Source organism: Oxyura jamaicensis, chromosome 3 (assembly GCF_011077185.1).
Source record: "Oxyura jamaicensis isolate SHBP4307 breed ruddy duck chromosome 3, BPBGC_Ojam_1.0, whole genome shotgun sequence".
Classification (NCBI taxonomy): Eukaryota; Metazoa; Chordata; class Aves; order Anseriformes; family Anatidae; genus Oxyura; species Oxyura jamaicensis.
The window spans coordinates 12,804,093-12,819,335 of record NC_048895.1 but is presented as its reverse complement, the minus strand read 5'-3'; the positions used below and the strand labels follow the sequence as shown (position 1 = coordinate 12,819,335).

Genomic DNA, 15,243 nt, shown 5'->3' with positions numbered 1-15,243 from the left:
GGGGGGGGGCGGCCCGGGATGGGGGTACCCCGGGATTGAAGGGGGGGGGTACCGGGGACTTGGGGCTGTCCCCTGGTAATGGGGGGTGTCCCCTCAGCCCCACAGCGGCGGAGGGGGCCGAGGGGAGGAAGAGGAGGCGGCGGCTTCGTCCATCATCCGGCGGGGCGGCCCCTCCCCGGCCGCCTGCACACGTCGCCATTCCGCACCGCCCTGGCACGCCGCGGGCCATTCATCCACCGCCGCCCCCCGGCCGGGGACACCCCCAGGGGACCCCCCCGGACCCCCCCATCCCCTTCTCCCCCCGGTGGGGGACGCGGCAGCGGCAGGGGGGGTCGCGGGACGGGGACCCCCCCCTCCCCACCACCTCCTCCTCCCCGCTCGGGACCCCGCAGCACGGCGGGGGGGGGCACCGGGGAGGGGTCCCCGGTTGGGTGGGGGGGGTCCCGGTGTTGGGGGCCACACCGGGGGGGGGGGGGGGAGGGGGCCCCGGTGTGGGGATCCCAATTGGGGTGGGGGGGTCCCTATTAGGGAGGAGGGTCCCGGCGGGGGGTCCCACCCCGGCTCTGAGCAGCGCCACCCCGCAGCCCCGGTCCCAGAGCCCCCCCCCCCCCCCCGGTCGCGGTGCCGGTGCCCGCCGGTCCCTACCGGCGCCGTGTCGCGGTCCCTGCCCGCCGCCGCGGCCGTGTGGAGTCGTGGCACTTTTCTGCCGGGCCCGCCCCGCTCCCGGCCGCGGGGCCACTCAGCGCGGCGGGGCGGGACGGGACGGGCCGGGACGGGCCGCGCCGGCCCCTGGGGGCTGTAGTCCCCCCGATCCGCCCCTCAGGGCAACGGGGGAAGGGGTGTGGGGGAGATGGGGGGGGTCCCAAAGGGAGCGGGGGCACACGGTGGGGTCCCTCAGGGCGCCGTGTGTGTCCTGGTCCACGGTGGGGCAGGGGGTGTGGGACTCGGGGGGCTGTTTGCGGGAGTTGGCTGGGTGGGGGTAGTTAGGTGCTTCGGCGTCTTGGAGGTGAAAAGGAAAGGGGTGGAAGGGGCTCTGTTGGCGTTGGGTGGAGTAATTGTTAGGTTGGACTGTTAGAGAAGACGCAGGGCACTCTCTGGGAGATGTTCTACCCTGACGTGTGCCATGAGAGCCATCCTGGTATGGCCAGAGGCCCATCTCATAGGACTGTGCCACCAAACCAACCACCCAACCAACCACCCAACCACCCAACAAACCAACTGCCTGCTCAACCAACCGCCCAAACAACCAACCCACCACCCAACAAACCAACTATCTGCTCAACAAACTACCCAAACAACCAACCCACCACCCAACAAGCCAACTATCTGCTCAACCGGCCCCCCACCCAACCAGCCAAACCAACTGACCACCCAGCCAGGCAGGAACCATAAGCTGATAAGCAATGAAAGGGGCCAGAACAGAAGTTTGCTGCCTACTCTTTCATCCAGAAATTGCATTAACTATGCTTTTCACCCGTTGCTGCACAAAAGGCCTAGACTCGGGTGGGAATGCCCCTCATGTCTCCACATCTTCAGCCAAGCTCAAAGGCATCTCCTTACCTCTCCTGCTCAGCCCTGGCCACGTTGTGGTGCACACCGTGGCTCCTGCACTTGCTGGGCACTGAATGTAGAGTAAGAAGTTAATTTGTTATGGGAAGTGGCTGGGAGGGAGGGATAATTTATTGCAGGGACTTGTGATCATGGAGGCAGCAGAGCTGGGTCCCAGGGCGAATTCAGCATTTGGGCAGAAGGAAATTTCAGGTGACTGAAGAGCGAGGGGGATAACAACGTTAAAGCATTTCAGTGGACAGAGCCTCTTGCAGGGTGGCAATCCCAGGGATTTACATCAGCTGCCACGGCATCGCCACCCCTTGCGCAGAGAACAAGCTGTGCTATTGAGGCCGGGCTGGGCCGGGCAGCAGGTCCTGTCCTCAGCCTGGTACGTCTCGACACAATGGCAAGGAGAATAAGCGACTGTTTCATGCAGACTGGTGTGATGAAATTTGAGGAAAATATGCTAATGGAGAAACATTTAATCTAATTATGATAATGCATCTTCTGCAGAGGGACCTGAAGTAGACACCAACACTTCTGTTCTCAGCGCTCGTGAGACCTTGGAGACTTTTGTGGGTTTTCTGCGCGCTGCAGGCAAAGCAGGGCAAGGGCTCCCTGCCTCGGGCTGGACCTGGACTGGCAAGACCCATGAGCACAAAGGATGGACGTGGGCAGAGAGCGATCCAACGCTCAGCCCTTCAAGCAAAGGCATGGAAGTTTGGGACCTGGGCGTCCTCTGCTACAGCAACAGGGATGAGTCCCATGCTATTTTTTTTAAATTCTTCCATGCCAAAGATCTAAAAGTTCATTTCCTAAGAGGTGTAAACAAAGGGCAAAGCAATGAAACACTCTAACCAAGGAGGGCAGCACTCTGACCTGCCCAGGAGGGCAGCTAGGGTGCAGGGGTCTGCCCAGCCGTGATCACGGTCTGGGGGCCCCCAGCAAGCCACCCAGCTCAGCCCTTGCCCAGAGGCAGCATCCAGCCCAAATCCAGCCCCACCAGAGCCCTGTGTACCCTGTTGTTAAAATAACCAAAGTGCTGGCGACTCTCCACGGTCATCCTCACCGCTAGAAAGTTTTTCTTGGGTTCGATCTGAAAATCCCCTGCTCCAGCTCAGGTTTTTTAGTCCCTAGTTATTTTTGCATCCACAAGTCTTTGGCCGCCAGTGAAGAAGCTGTTGTTTAGCCCTGGAGCAGCTCCAAATCTTTCCGCTAGATGTATTAGTTATCCTAAATTCATAACCATCGCGGGGATATTTTTAGCTCTGCGCAGCAGTCGTCAAACAAACCCTGCTGCGAGGCAGGGGGACGCTCCGCAGGGCTCCCCAGGTCCCTTCTCCTCCTGGAGGGCCAGGCGAGACCCTGCGGAGAGGATCACCAAGTCCTGCCTCGGGGCTGGGGCTCAGCTCACAGACGGCCTGTGTTGTGTTACAGGACCTGGTGGTGCCCACGGGGACGTGGGGACGTGTCTGCTACCCTTGCTGCCGTGGCTTGCTGGTACAGAAACACACCGCAAAGCTGGCAGGAGCCAGAGGAGAGGCGGCCTTTGCTCGGGATGTGACTGCGCTACAGGCTCTGCTTTATTTACCAGCCATGCAGACACACGGAGGTCACAGCAATCACCTCTGGGTCATTCCTGCCCCTCCTTGCAGACGTTTCTGCAGCGGCATGGCTGAGTTTTAGGTTGGAGAGACCACCTCGGCTGTGTGATCCAGAGGCTGCTGGCCAGCCCCTGCTCTTGCGGATCACATCTGTGCCAGTGCCTGCACCTAATCACAAGACACACATCTGTATTTTAGTTTATTCTTTCCCTCATTTTTCCAATCACTCCAGCCTGCAGAAATGGCAACCAGGAGCCAAAAGTGGCTTTATCTTTAGGACCTCTGACAATAAAACCATTACAGAAGGAGATGGCATTGATGAGGAGCCTGGAGTTGAATCAGCTGCTAAAGTGATCAAGTTTTGTACTAGATAATCTCTTTCTTTCCTCCCCAGCTACTTCCCGCTTTGCCCACTGACCTCATCGAGGACATCACATTTTTGTGGTATCCTTTCTTCTGCCTCCCTGGCCGTAACAGGGCTCCCACTGTGTAAGTCTGCCTGAAGTCTGGTGTCAGATTGCTCCGGGCCGTTTGAAAGCACGGCGACACGTGCTTTGAAGCAGGGCAAGGTCAAATGTCCATGAGGCTCATCAGTGCCTTCATCCGTCTTCAGAGAGGCTTTAGGCAGAGCATATTTAAACTCATCCTGCTGATGAATTTACTTGAACAGACTTATCTCAGCAGAGAGGGGGTTGTGAAACTGCAACGCCACCTCCCATGGCTCAGCCAGCCGTGAGTGTCAGCTAGCTAATTTGGGACCCCCGGGCACACCTTCTGGGGACAAGACGTGACACCAAAGAGGCTTGCCAACCACTAGCTTCAGCTTCCCGGCTGCATGCCTGACCAGAGCTGCTCTGCAAGCAGTTCCAGCTCTCCGTGACACTCAGAAGTCCCTAACCAACCACCATGGGCTTTGCACACCAATTTCTCCCATCTCTAGTGCCAGCGGCACTGCCCTGGGACCTGTGAGCAGGAGATGTAGCCCCATAGCTGCTCCCTTCCTTCTCTGAAGAGATGTTGGGGAAGCCTGACTGCAAGAGGGACGTGAGGTGGGCAGCAGCAGAAGCCATCCCAGCTACATTTTCCCACAGACATTACCCAGAGCCGTGGCTTTCAGAGCAGCTAACATGGCTCGCAGGCAAGTCGCATGTCTCCTGTGACAGAATTTGTAAGCCAGTATGTGCTCTCCTGCTTCATTTCGCAGGCATGTGCCCTGCTAGGCCAGATCCTCCTCCTGAAAAAGGGTCACTTGGTCTGCTAGGGGCTTAAATGAAGTTGTTGTTGGTTTTTTTTTGAAAAGCAACAACCCTGGTGACTTGTGAACCAAAGAGTTCACAGCCGCAGAGCTGAGGAACAAGACGTGCACAGACCTAGTGGGATGACGCCTGTGGCTCTGGAGAACAGCACAGGGTGAAGCACCAACAGGGCCCGGAGAGCAGAGAAAGCTTAACATCCCAGAGCCAGGCTCTGGAACAATGTGTAAGGCGAAGCAGTGAGAAGTTTGTCCGCAGGCACACCGAGAGAGCCCAGAGGAACAATGGCAGGTGTGGTCACTCGAGGAAAACAGGGATAAGGGGACAAAAGCCCTGCAGGGGCCGGTCAGTGCGCTTGTCTGGCCGTGCCATGAGCCTGATCAGCAGTCTGTCCTCGCCCCTCAGTAAACTCTACCTCCAACCCTTTTCCTGGGCAAGGGCTCCATGTTCTCTCTGATGCCATGGCAGAGAAGGAGATGCACCTTTGTTCCTTCTGCTGCTGGTCTCAGCCCGGCACTTGCCATGGTCCCACAAGCCTCACATCAAAGCCTGTTTGAAACCTGTCCCAGGCGTTGAGGAGCAGCAGGACGAGCTCTCTGTAGTCTCACCATGAGGTACATAAACTCCCAAGGGGCAGCTGTTGGACGGGGCATAGCCAGATCCATCCTGAACCAAAAGCCGATTGTTTCACGTGGTGTCTCAGTGAATGATAGGAGCAACATAGGCATACCTGGACCAGGTGACCTCCTGAGGTCCCTTCCCACCTCAGCCATCCTGTGGTTCTCTGATAAGCACCAAGTCTGGTTTCACCATGTCACTAATCTTCATATTACAGCTGTGCAAGGGAAAAAAATAAATCACTAAGAACAGCTGGATCCACCTTTGTGGCCTGAAAGCACCTTGTCCTGTTAAAATGTCTTCATTTTGTGTGTCCTACTGGCACGGCGGCAGGACTCCCAGCTGTTGTACAGCTTCTTCTGGGCAGGCTGGCAATGAGAGGCCTGAGGAAGTCTTGGAAAAACTCATCAGAGACCTTGGCATGATGTGTGACTGCCTATGCCTGCGTAATTCAGACAAGGAGAGACGCCAGCTACTGGCATGCCATCCATCCATCCACCCCACGCAGCAGGGTGCTGACCCTCCCTTCTTGTCTCATCTGGGACTGCCAGCCCCCGAGGCCAAGGAGCACCAGGGGCTGCAGACAGTTTATCTTTGCTTTGGTTTATCGGGATCAGGCCCCTGCCTCTCACCAGTGTCAGCGGGGTGGCTGGGACGTCAGCAGCAGGCTGATGGGTGGAAAGCTGTATCACAGTGCCAGAGCGTGCTTGTGACAGGAAGAGCCAGCCTGAAGGCAAAGCCAGAGACAAGAGCTAATTTGGGAACACAATGGTCATGCTAATCAAAGCACCTTCCATAAGGGGAGGGAAGGAAATTACCTAATCCTTCGCCATGCGACCAAGGGCTGTATACAGCTTGGAAGAAAGGGCATTCCCCTCTGGGCAAGGAAGAGGTAGTGGGAGCTCCTTCAGAGGCCCTTCATCCTCAGGAGGGGACATTCAGGGAGGGGAAGCATCCCATCTCCCTCCCAGACTGGCTTTAGGTCCAGGTAACTTTATGCCTCTCCCCAAGGTTTGGCTGGACAGAAGCTCCGTGACTCCAAAATGAGAAACACCAAATGCTTCAGGACTTACAAAATCTGGGGAGGTGACTCAGGGACAGGCAGCTTGTTTCCCTCCAGTGCCAGCAGATTGTAACGGGGCAGTCGCTGGTCATAAGGCCAAAGGGAAGAGGGAGCTGAAAGCCTGGCTGGCAGGCAAGTCAGGACAGCCATCACCATGCCACACCAGCTCCACATACTCTTCTCTCCAGGCTGTTTTTTTTTTGTTGTTGTTGTTGTTTGTTTGTTTTTTCCTGGAGCCAAAGGGAGGAAAGTATGAGCCAACTCTGTGGTTGGAGGCTTTGGTGTACCTGGAGGGATGGCAAAATGGTGGCACGAGGGCCAGAAAGGGAGAGCGGAGATCTGAAGGGGTTTCTGCTGCTCAGTAATGCAATCAAAGCTGCAGGCAGAGATAACGCCTTCCACCCGGCCGCTCGCCTCCAGACAGGTAATTTGGTTTTTACATCGTTATTTATAACCACCACGTCATCCTGGCACGAAGCGTTTACCATGTGTGAGGCTCTCCTACCCCTGTTCCTGCTCAGCAGTGAGAAGTGGGAAAGGCAAACACACGTGTCCTAAGTCACCATCCTGGGCTGCCCAGGGGCGCTTGAGCACAAGCCAGCAGGAAAATCTCTCCCTGAGGCTTTGTGTTGGGTCTTCACAGACACACTACGAATGCCAGTTTCCAGAATGTGACAGCAAGCAGCTGCAAAGCACTTGGGATAGAAAGGCAGCAGCATCAACCCCACTTGTCAGGAGAAGAAGCTCAGTCAGGAGGATGCGGCTTCTCCTAGGTCTCTTCTGGGCCAGTGGTGGAGGGATCTCCTACGTCCTAGCTGAGTGTGCTGACACCCCTTTGAGCACATCCCACCATCTGTGGTTAGGAGACCATCCAGAGAGACCTCATTGAGGCCTTTCAGTACTTAAAGGGCCTTATAAAAAAGATGAAGAGCGGCTTTTCACTACTGCGATGGGGGCTACGCAAAAGGGCCGGCGGTGCCTCTCCGTCCGTGCAGGAAAAATCCTGGCTGCAGAGCTCCTGGGATCTGCCACATCAGCATGGAAATGTGTCCAGACACACCTAGGGAGGGTTATTTACCCAGAGAAGCAGAGCAGCTGTGAGGGGAGTGCTCTGAACACGCTGCCTCCGTAACGGCACCGGTGAACCAGATCCTGAGGGGAAGAGGAAGAACTAGAGAAGGAGAAGGAGAAAAAGAAAAGAAGGAGAAAAAGAAAAGAAGGAGAAAAAGTTGAGAGAGAAAAGGAGAAAAAAAAGGGGAGGGAAGGAAAATAAATGTTAAGCAGTTTTCTTTCCAAAAACTCCATCAGGGAACGTCAGGCCTTGGGAGAGGTTAAACCTGTGTGAGGTGGCACCAAGCGATGCCAAGGTAAATCCCAGCTCTGAATTGCTCTTCTTAGGGCAGCGCCGCGTACCTGCACCCCACCGGCCGAGAACACGCTGTGCTCGCCTTTCAGCCTCAAAACAACGCCTTGTACTCAGGGATTTTTACATTAGCAAATAAGACAGACCTCTCCGAGTAAGAGCATGATTGTGCCCCTGTCCCAGGCTGACGTTTGAGCCCAGTGCGGGGTCCTCCCGACCCGTGGCTGAGCGGCGAGGAGCACAGCGGCACAGAGGACGTTTGGCCAGCGCTCGCCTTGGCAAAGGAGAACATTTTTCGGTCTTTGTCCACGGCCTTAAAAATAAAATCAGGCCACGAAGAGGCTGAACGAGGAAAGCTGGGGAAATAAGGTCATCGCGACATGTGTCAGTTTGAAGCGCTCTGACACAGCAGCGCCGCGCCGCCCGGGCTCCTCCTGGGACCGCGCAGTGGGAGCAGTGGGGTGGTCTCAGACAGCCCCGTGCAAAGGGAAAATACCTCCCAAAGCACTGTCCTGCTCTGAGGGGAATGTCTGTGGCAGGGGGGACAGCAGGGCTGCACCACCACATTTTGGAGACCCGCGTGCCGTATCCCTGCTCGCCAGGCTCGTGTGCCGCTCCGGTGCCAGGGAGGAGGAGGAGTGCGCCCAGCCAAAGTCTTTGTGCAGAATCAGCTTGGATCCAGCCCAGCCAGCGGGAGCGGTTCCTGCTTCCACTGCCAGAGGCTGCGACTCTCGTAAAGTTAATTAATCTCTTCATACGACGTAATTGAGCTGTGGAAGTCACTTGTAAAGAACAACGTGTCGTAAACCTCGAGCATTATGATGTGACATACATGCCAAGATTATCTTTAAAAAAAAAAAAAAAAAGGAACACAAACAAACACTGGATCCCTTCAAATAATTCATTTGGTGTCCTTCTGACTCAATGTGACTTAGTGGAGGGAAGAGGGTCGTAGTTCCTAGGCCTTTTCCTGGCCATCCGGGTTAGAAATGGACACACGTGCTTTCTGATAGCAGCTGCGATCTCACGTGTCCACACGGTGCTGGAGGAGCAGGCTTGGGGCAGAGCTTCACAGTGGCAGCAGCCCATGCTATAACTGCAAGAGGTCGCAGCACCCGGGCAGAAGAGGACTGTGCCAGCACTGACCCAGAATAAAACAGGCGTATTCGCTGCTGGAAAGCTGCAGCTTGTCCCTGGTTTTATATATATGCAAGCTGTACTTTGGCTCTGTGTGCTCAAGGGAAATATTTACCTTGAGCATGACAATGTAAAGCTCGTCTAGGATCTACCTCTGCTCCTAATTGTAGACTAACTCATCAACTTTTGAAATGCAAATCACTAGTTAAAAATAAATGAACGAAGCTCAAAGTAGACTCCAAGCCCAGCTAAAATGCCAGTCCAGGGTCAGACACTCACATGTGAGAGCTGTCTGCAGAAAATACATGGCATGTGCAGACAGGCTGTCCCCAGCATGCGAGTCCAGGTCTACTTGGAGGGCTCAGAATGCTCGAGGGAAGAGGGGGCTGGTTTAAAAGCTGTTCTTTTTTTCTCGTTTGGTTCCCAAAATTAAAGGACTATCTTGACTCCTGGATGAAAAACAAACATAGTTTCCTGAAAGACTGAGATTTCCATCAGCACTTGTGTCAGCACAGTGCAGTACATCCCGGCTTGTACTATGGACTGTGCAAACTCTGGTCCTTGCTTTCGCTCTTACTGACAGCAGGCAGGTCTCCGTGCCTGCACCACCGCCGAAAACCACGGTACCAAACCCTATGTGAGCTCAGAGGAGGGCCCCAAATGAACCCCATCCCCAGCAGGGCCCATAGGGGCGACAAGCTCACACGGGGACTGCAGGGCACAGGGGGAGCAGATGGGTGAGTGACGGTGCTGGGGGTGAGCTCAGAGCAAATTCATCTCCTGGCAGCTGTGCCTTGGAGAGAGAGGGTCTGAGGCGCCAGAATAAAACCATCATAATTCTTTCTGACACTCCTCAATCTTTATCTGCTTCAGAAGGTTCAACTCCTCCTGCAAGAGGGAAATTCACAGCAGATCTGACTTGTTAAGGGTTACACGGAGCCAGCCAGGGCAGGGGACACCCAGGGACCTCCGTGGCAGATTGCGAGACAGCGACGTGGCCCCTGCGACCAGCAGCTGCCGGGAACTTTTTGCAATCCAACTGCGGGAGTTAAAGAAGAAAGAAGGCTGGCAGTAAATATACTTAGCAAATTCAAACAGTGAACGAGTTCCAGGAAATTGAGATAACCCTGTAGGCACAAAGATCCCGATCCAAAGCCCACGGAAGTCAGTGGAAAAAATCACGTTAGCTTTAGCAAGCTTTGGATAAAGCCCAAAGAAAGTCAAATAAGCAATCCAGTCCCAATGACTCGGTAATTCTCCCCAGTTAAATACCCACCCAAATCTCACACACCTCCTCTGGCAGCTCCTCACCTGCAGCCTTGCCCCACGCTGGGAGTTTGCACCAGCATGCAGCCCAGCCGCCATCCAGAGGTCCATAATGCAAGGAGAAAACACGGTTCCCTTCTTCCAAAAACCATTTAACCAACCCTCTGGTTTTTAAGCCCCCTGCCTGATCCTACGGGTCCTGTATTAAGTAGGATCCTTATTTTGGCTGCTCAGCAGCTGGCAGAGCAGGCATTGAGCCACGGGCATGGCTGGAGGTGGACAGGCCCTCGTTATTATTATTATTGGCAATGGCCACAGAGGCACCAAGGTGGGCAAGGGGGCATCTTTCCATCCCCCAGGCCACCCTGCAGTGGGTTGACCTCTCGGTTCTGGGCAGCCAGAGCTGGAAGCACCTCCAGACACCCCATCCACAGCCTGCCAAGAAAAGCCTGGGGTGCTGCAGTGCCACAGGAGGCAGAGAAAGCCCAGCTGCAGGCTGCAGGAGGTGGGCTGGAAAGGCATTCACTGGCTGCCAAGGGAAGGCACTGGAAGAGGGACGTTTGCTTGCTGCAGGCCAGTTGCAAATCCCCCAAAAGTGAGAGGCTAGCACAGTCTGGGAGGGATCCCAGATGCTCGTGGTCCAGGAGAATCACCCCTCCTTTATTTACCTTTAAAATGGATGTTTTTTTTCTTCGGTCCCTTTAACTGTGATTGTCCATATTAAAAAAAAGAATAACAGTTACACAGTGCCTGCTCCCGAGACCACTGACATCAGCAGCAAACTGCTCCTGCCTTCAGTGGGCTTTGAATCAGATCCCAAATATGCAGCCCAGCCCATCCACATCAGCGCTACCACAGTCAGCAATGAGTTCAGGCATCCTAGAAATCCAGAGAGGCTGTGGAGGGGGGGAGGAAACCCAAGGTGACATCTAGGAAAAGAAATGTGCCTCGAGTCAGCAGCTGCACTAGAGCTTGAGGGTTTGCTCACGGGTGGGATCGCTCAGCACCGCTGTAGTGCAGTCAGAGGAAAAATTGCTGGTGCTACCACGAGTGCTGTTCCCCTCTGGCCAGGCCACTCAGTTTCTCCATGCTGACAAGTTTTACCACCAGTTTCAGGTCAGGGCAGAGCTAAGAAAACCACTTTCCAAAGACCTTTGTCAGAAAAAAAAAAAAAAAAAAAAAAAGTATCTTCCTAAGAACAAGCTGTGAGAAAGCACAGACCTTTTTTTTCTCTACAACTGCCATTATTTCTGAGCACTCCCTTCCCCCACAGAATGTACAACATTAAAGAGTAGAAAAAATAAGACTTGTTTTGGTTTTTGTTTTTAAATTACATTTTTTTTTTAATCGAAGAGCAGCTTTCGTGACCCTGGAAAGGAAATTAAGTTGAGACTTTTGAAAACTTTTCCTGGAAACAATGCTTTTTTCTTAACTTGTTTTTAGCACGGATCCTTAAGGCTGTAAAAATTAAGAGCTGCAAGAGCTGCATCTGCTCCTCACTCCCCCTCTTCTAACATTTTAACCCACCAAGGCCTTTCAAACAGCTTTGGCAGAGCATGAGAGCTTTTGCAGACACTAAGTTCCCGTGAGTTTTCTGAGGACAAGGGAGATGGAGAAGAAGCTCTTACAAAGCCTACCAGCAAGGAACATGAGTTTACCACCATCAGACATCAGAAAAGCCATTGCCAGGCACAGATCCCTAGTCCCAGGCATCAGGTGGGTACAGCCATTTGGGATAAGCCCTTGTCCTGAGGGACGTGAGCCTGATGGGCTTCGGTGTCAGCAGCTGGGAGCCAGTTCAGTTGCAAAGGCACATGGTGATGCAGGGCCCCACTGTTTTGCCACCCATGAGACCCACAGCTGGCATCTGCCCGTGGGCGAGGAGAAAACCAGGGTGGGATGATGTGAGAGCGAAGTTTCAGGTTTTCCATGCCCACCATCCACTCCTCAGAGGTCACATCCTCGCTGAATGAGGCAGGCAGTGTGTCACCACCCACGTGGTGCTACCCTCCAAGCCAGTGACAGCACAGGTCCAGAGCTAGCACCCAAAATTAGCTATGTTCAGGATCGCTGGTGGTGGTGTGATGCACATCACCTCTGTGGTATGACCTCTGAGGACTTCTGAGAAGGTGTGGACCATGCTCTGTTCTCTACCTTCTGGAAGGTTTGGGCTCAGTGTGCCACCTCGAAGGCCCAGGCTGGGTTCTGCTAATGGTTTAAAGATGCTTCCAGGGGACTTCCCCCGCTGTTAAATTGCATGCCTCTTCCCCTAGCTTTTTTCCCACCACAGCACCCAGATGGGTTTCCTTTTTACGAAACTGAAGGCCAGCAGATCAGGTGCCCATAGTCTAGCAAGGTCTGCTTTGCAGAAGATGTCGGTTGCACGGCTGAAGTGAAACACGCCTTCCCACCTGCGTCACCTCCCAGCACCAAATATCTTTCAAGAGCCAGAGAAGCACCTCAGACAGTGCTATGGTCAGTATTTTGGGATTTTCATCCTTTGCTGAGGCACAGTATGATTTTCTGGCATTGGTCAGCATTACAGCTGATCTTGCTATTGACCTCCCCATTCTCAAGTGGAATTTGTGATTCTGCCAGGAAGGGTCAGGACACATGTTCTCAAGGGCCGTCAGCATTACAAAGGTGTCTGTCTCCCTGCCAGTCCCTAGAGCTAGAGACACCCAACTTCTGTCAGAAGAAGGGCCTGAAGGATCCATGTCCCATGCCCCTGGAGCTTTGTCCAAGGACTAGAGACATGCTGGTCAAGGCACAGAGCTAGCCTAATACTCTGGACAAAGCAAAGCAACTGACCTTTTCTAAAGGCTAACAAAGGCAAGTTAACTCCTGACTACCACAGTGCAGACAGAACCAGGCAGAGAAATGCAAGAAGACTAGCCAGAAATAATGAAAACTACCCTCTAATGGTCCAGAAGAAACAGAGCGAGATCTCATCTCTCCATCAAAGGACAGATGAGCCAGTTCCCATGCTAGATTCAGCATCAGCTACCAGAACCAGCTCTGCATTCCACCTAGATGAGGTTACCATCTCAGCAGTGGCTCAGATCAGGTGCACAACTTAACTTCTCTAGAGGTCAAGAGCCAGAGACTCCATCCCTTTCCCCGCTTTCCCCAGATCACCTTACACCAGAGGACAAAGACCTGGTCTCCTCTCTTGTCTTAGTTATTTCCTCCTCATCACAGTGTTTTGAAGTGTCAAGAGGTCTTTCCTACATACAAATTAATGGTATTTCCCCAGGAGCCTCTGCGACTCATGATCTCTCCTGGGGCTTTCAAAGACAGCCTGGAAGGCCTCCTTGATGACTTGTGTGTTAGCCATCACAACCTTTAGGGTCTGACACAGGCTAGCTATGATGTTCAGGAATATCACGTACAAAATCATCATGGACAAGATGACATGAAGAGCCCTGCTAGCCTGAAATGTGTGGCCAGGGTGGTAAACCCCTGTGTGACCAGGGTGGTAAATATCTATCCCAGGTAGATGGTCTTGCCAAGGCACTAAGCAGTGTTGGGATGGGTCCATGAGCCTGTAGGCGATCTCACAAACATCAGCAATGCTCTTCAACGTTCCTTGGATGCAGCTTGTCATTGGGGCATAATAACAAGGGCCTATCCACCACACACTGCAAGCTCCAGGAGCCTCTGCTGCTTGAGGAGCATCAGGCAACATTTTTGGTGCTTTGTTCCTCTGCTCTGGCAGGGCTTGTGGTGGCAAACCTACCGGGCCATCCTGTCCTGGAATATCCAGGCCCTGTGCAAGAAAATGCCACCTTCCCCTCCCCAGTGACCCACCACAGCTCACCCTGTCATGGTTCTGATCAGGAAACAGATCCAGCTTAAAATAAATAAATAAATAAAGTGGGTACTAAGCAGACAGAGGATTATTTTTGGAGGCAAGACCTCCCCGGGTCCCAGCACTGTGGTGGCATTGCTCCCAAGCAGGCTGCAGCTCCAGGAGATGAGGAGGGGCAGCCTGGGTGGAGAGGAGGGGAAAGAATCCCCTAAAGCAGCTGAGCGATGCCGAACACACGGTGAGTTTGTGCACGTCCTACCCCAGTCCCCAGCTCTGCACCCCACCGTAAATAAATAAATAAAAGAGGGACGTCCAGTAGGTCTCAGGAAACATCCTCTCTGACCAGCCAAGAAGAGCTGGCAACTAAAGGCCAGTTCTGCCTGCTCCCTGGTGCTCGGCTCTATTTGCCTTCCCAACACGTGGAAAGAGCCTTTTGGCCGGCGTGGCGGTGTTTTAAAAGGCTGAGCTTACAGCAGCCCAAAGCAGGGAAGCCCTTGACCCATCGCTGGCAGCAGCGCGTGGCTCCTCTTCACCCCCTTGCACCGCACAGCCTGCTGCTGAAACACCCCAGGGCAGCAGTGCTGTCCTGCACCAAAACAGAGGTTCCTTTGGCACCATTTTACCTCAGAAAAACCTTTCTGAAGAAAAGAGCACTTGTGAGAGCCTCGCCGCAGGGCACTGGTGAATTTTGCCAGGGCCTGGCGCTGGGTGCTGCAGGAATGAAGACCTCCTGGAGGAACCCCACCTGTGAGGATTTCTGTTGACTTGCCCTGCTTCCAGCTCCCTGCTGCAATTCCAAGCAGCTGCCAGCCTACCTGCAGCCGAAATCACCCCCATGATGGGAATGCCGGAAGGTCACAGATGCAAACAAATATTTGACGAAGTGATAGAAGGCAGCCTTGAACACTGGAGGACCCCTTCCTTTGTGTCTGCATGTGAATGCCCGCCAACGTGCCACCCACGCCGTGTTTGAGCTGCTTCGCTGTGTGCACACCGCTCGTCTTGTTAATGTTTAGACTTTCACTGAAAGGCCTGTCTAGGCTTGATGAGCAGGAATCAGCACCGTTAATTAGCTGGAGACAAAGCATTATCTCCAACACTACTGTCATCTCTCTTTTCTATAGGCAGAAGACCTGTAGGTTCCTCCTGGGCTTTTCTTGACCTTTCCTTTCCTAGTCCACCTTCTCCTGGAATTGCTTGATTCAAGTCTTACCCACCTGGGGATGGCTACCAGAAACCCACCTGGCCATTCTCCTTCCAACCCTCCTTCCATGCCTGACCAGGCTCAGCCCAACTCCTTAAAACACCAGAAGGGCATTGAGGGGCAAGTGTATCTTCTGACCCGTGCTCTCAGAGCAAAGCAAGGCAACCAGCTCAGTGAGAGAAGCAGGCCTAGCTCTGGGTGAAAGCCATGGTCCTCACAGTAGAAGGACGTGAGATTGTTCATAAGATGATGGTCCTGCTGTGCTGACACACATAACGTTGCCCTCAGGATGCATGGGGCTGTGCTAAAGGGATTAAGAGGCACCAGAGCAGTCTCAGGGCTCTACTCACCTGCTGTTGTCAATAAACCATGG

General features: G+C 53.9%; 1 protein-coding gene and 1 long non-coding RNA gene across 4 annotated transcripts in view; one reads left to right on the top strand and one right to left on the bottom strand.

Moving 5' to 3' along the window:
- RRBP1 (ribosome binding protein 1) overlaps positions 1 to 771 on the bottom strand; it is a 24,517-nt gene extending 23,746 nt beyond the window's left edge. For both annotated transcript variants that reach the window (XM_035323066.1, XM_035323068.1), the window contains exon 1: positions 646 to 771. The gene's annotated coding sequence lies outside the window, so the exon portion shown is untranslated. The remainder of the gene's footprint in view (positions 1 to 645) is intronic.
- LOC118165182 overlaps positions 1 to 15,243 on the top strand; it is a 452,777-nt gene that overhangs the window by 100,766 nt on the left and 336,768 nt on the right. The window lies entirely within an intron of this gene.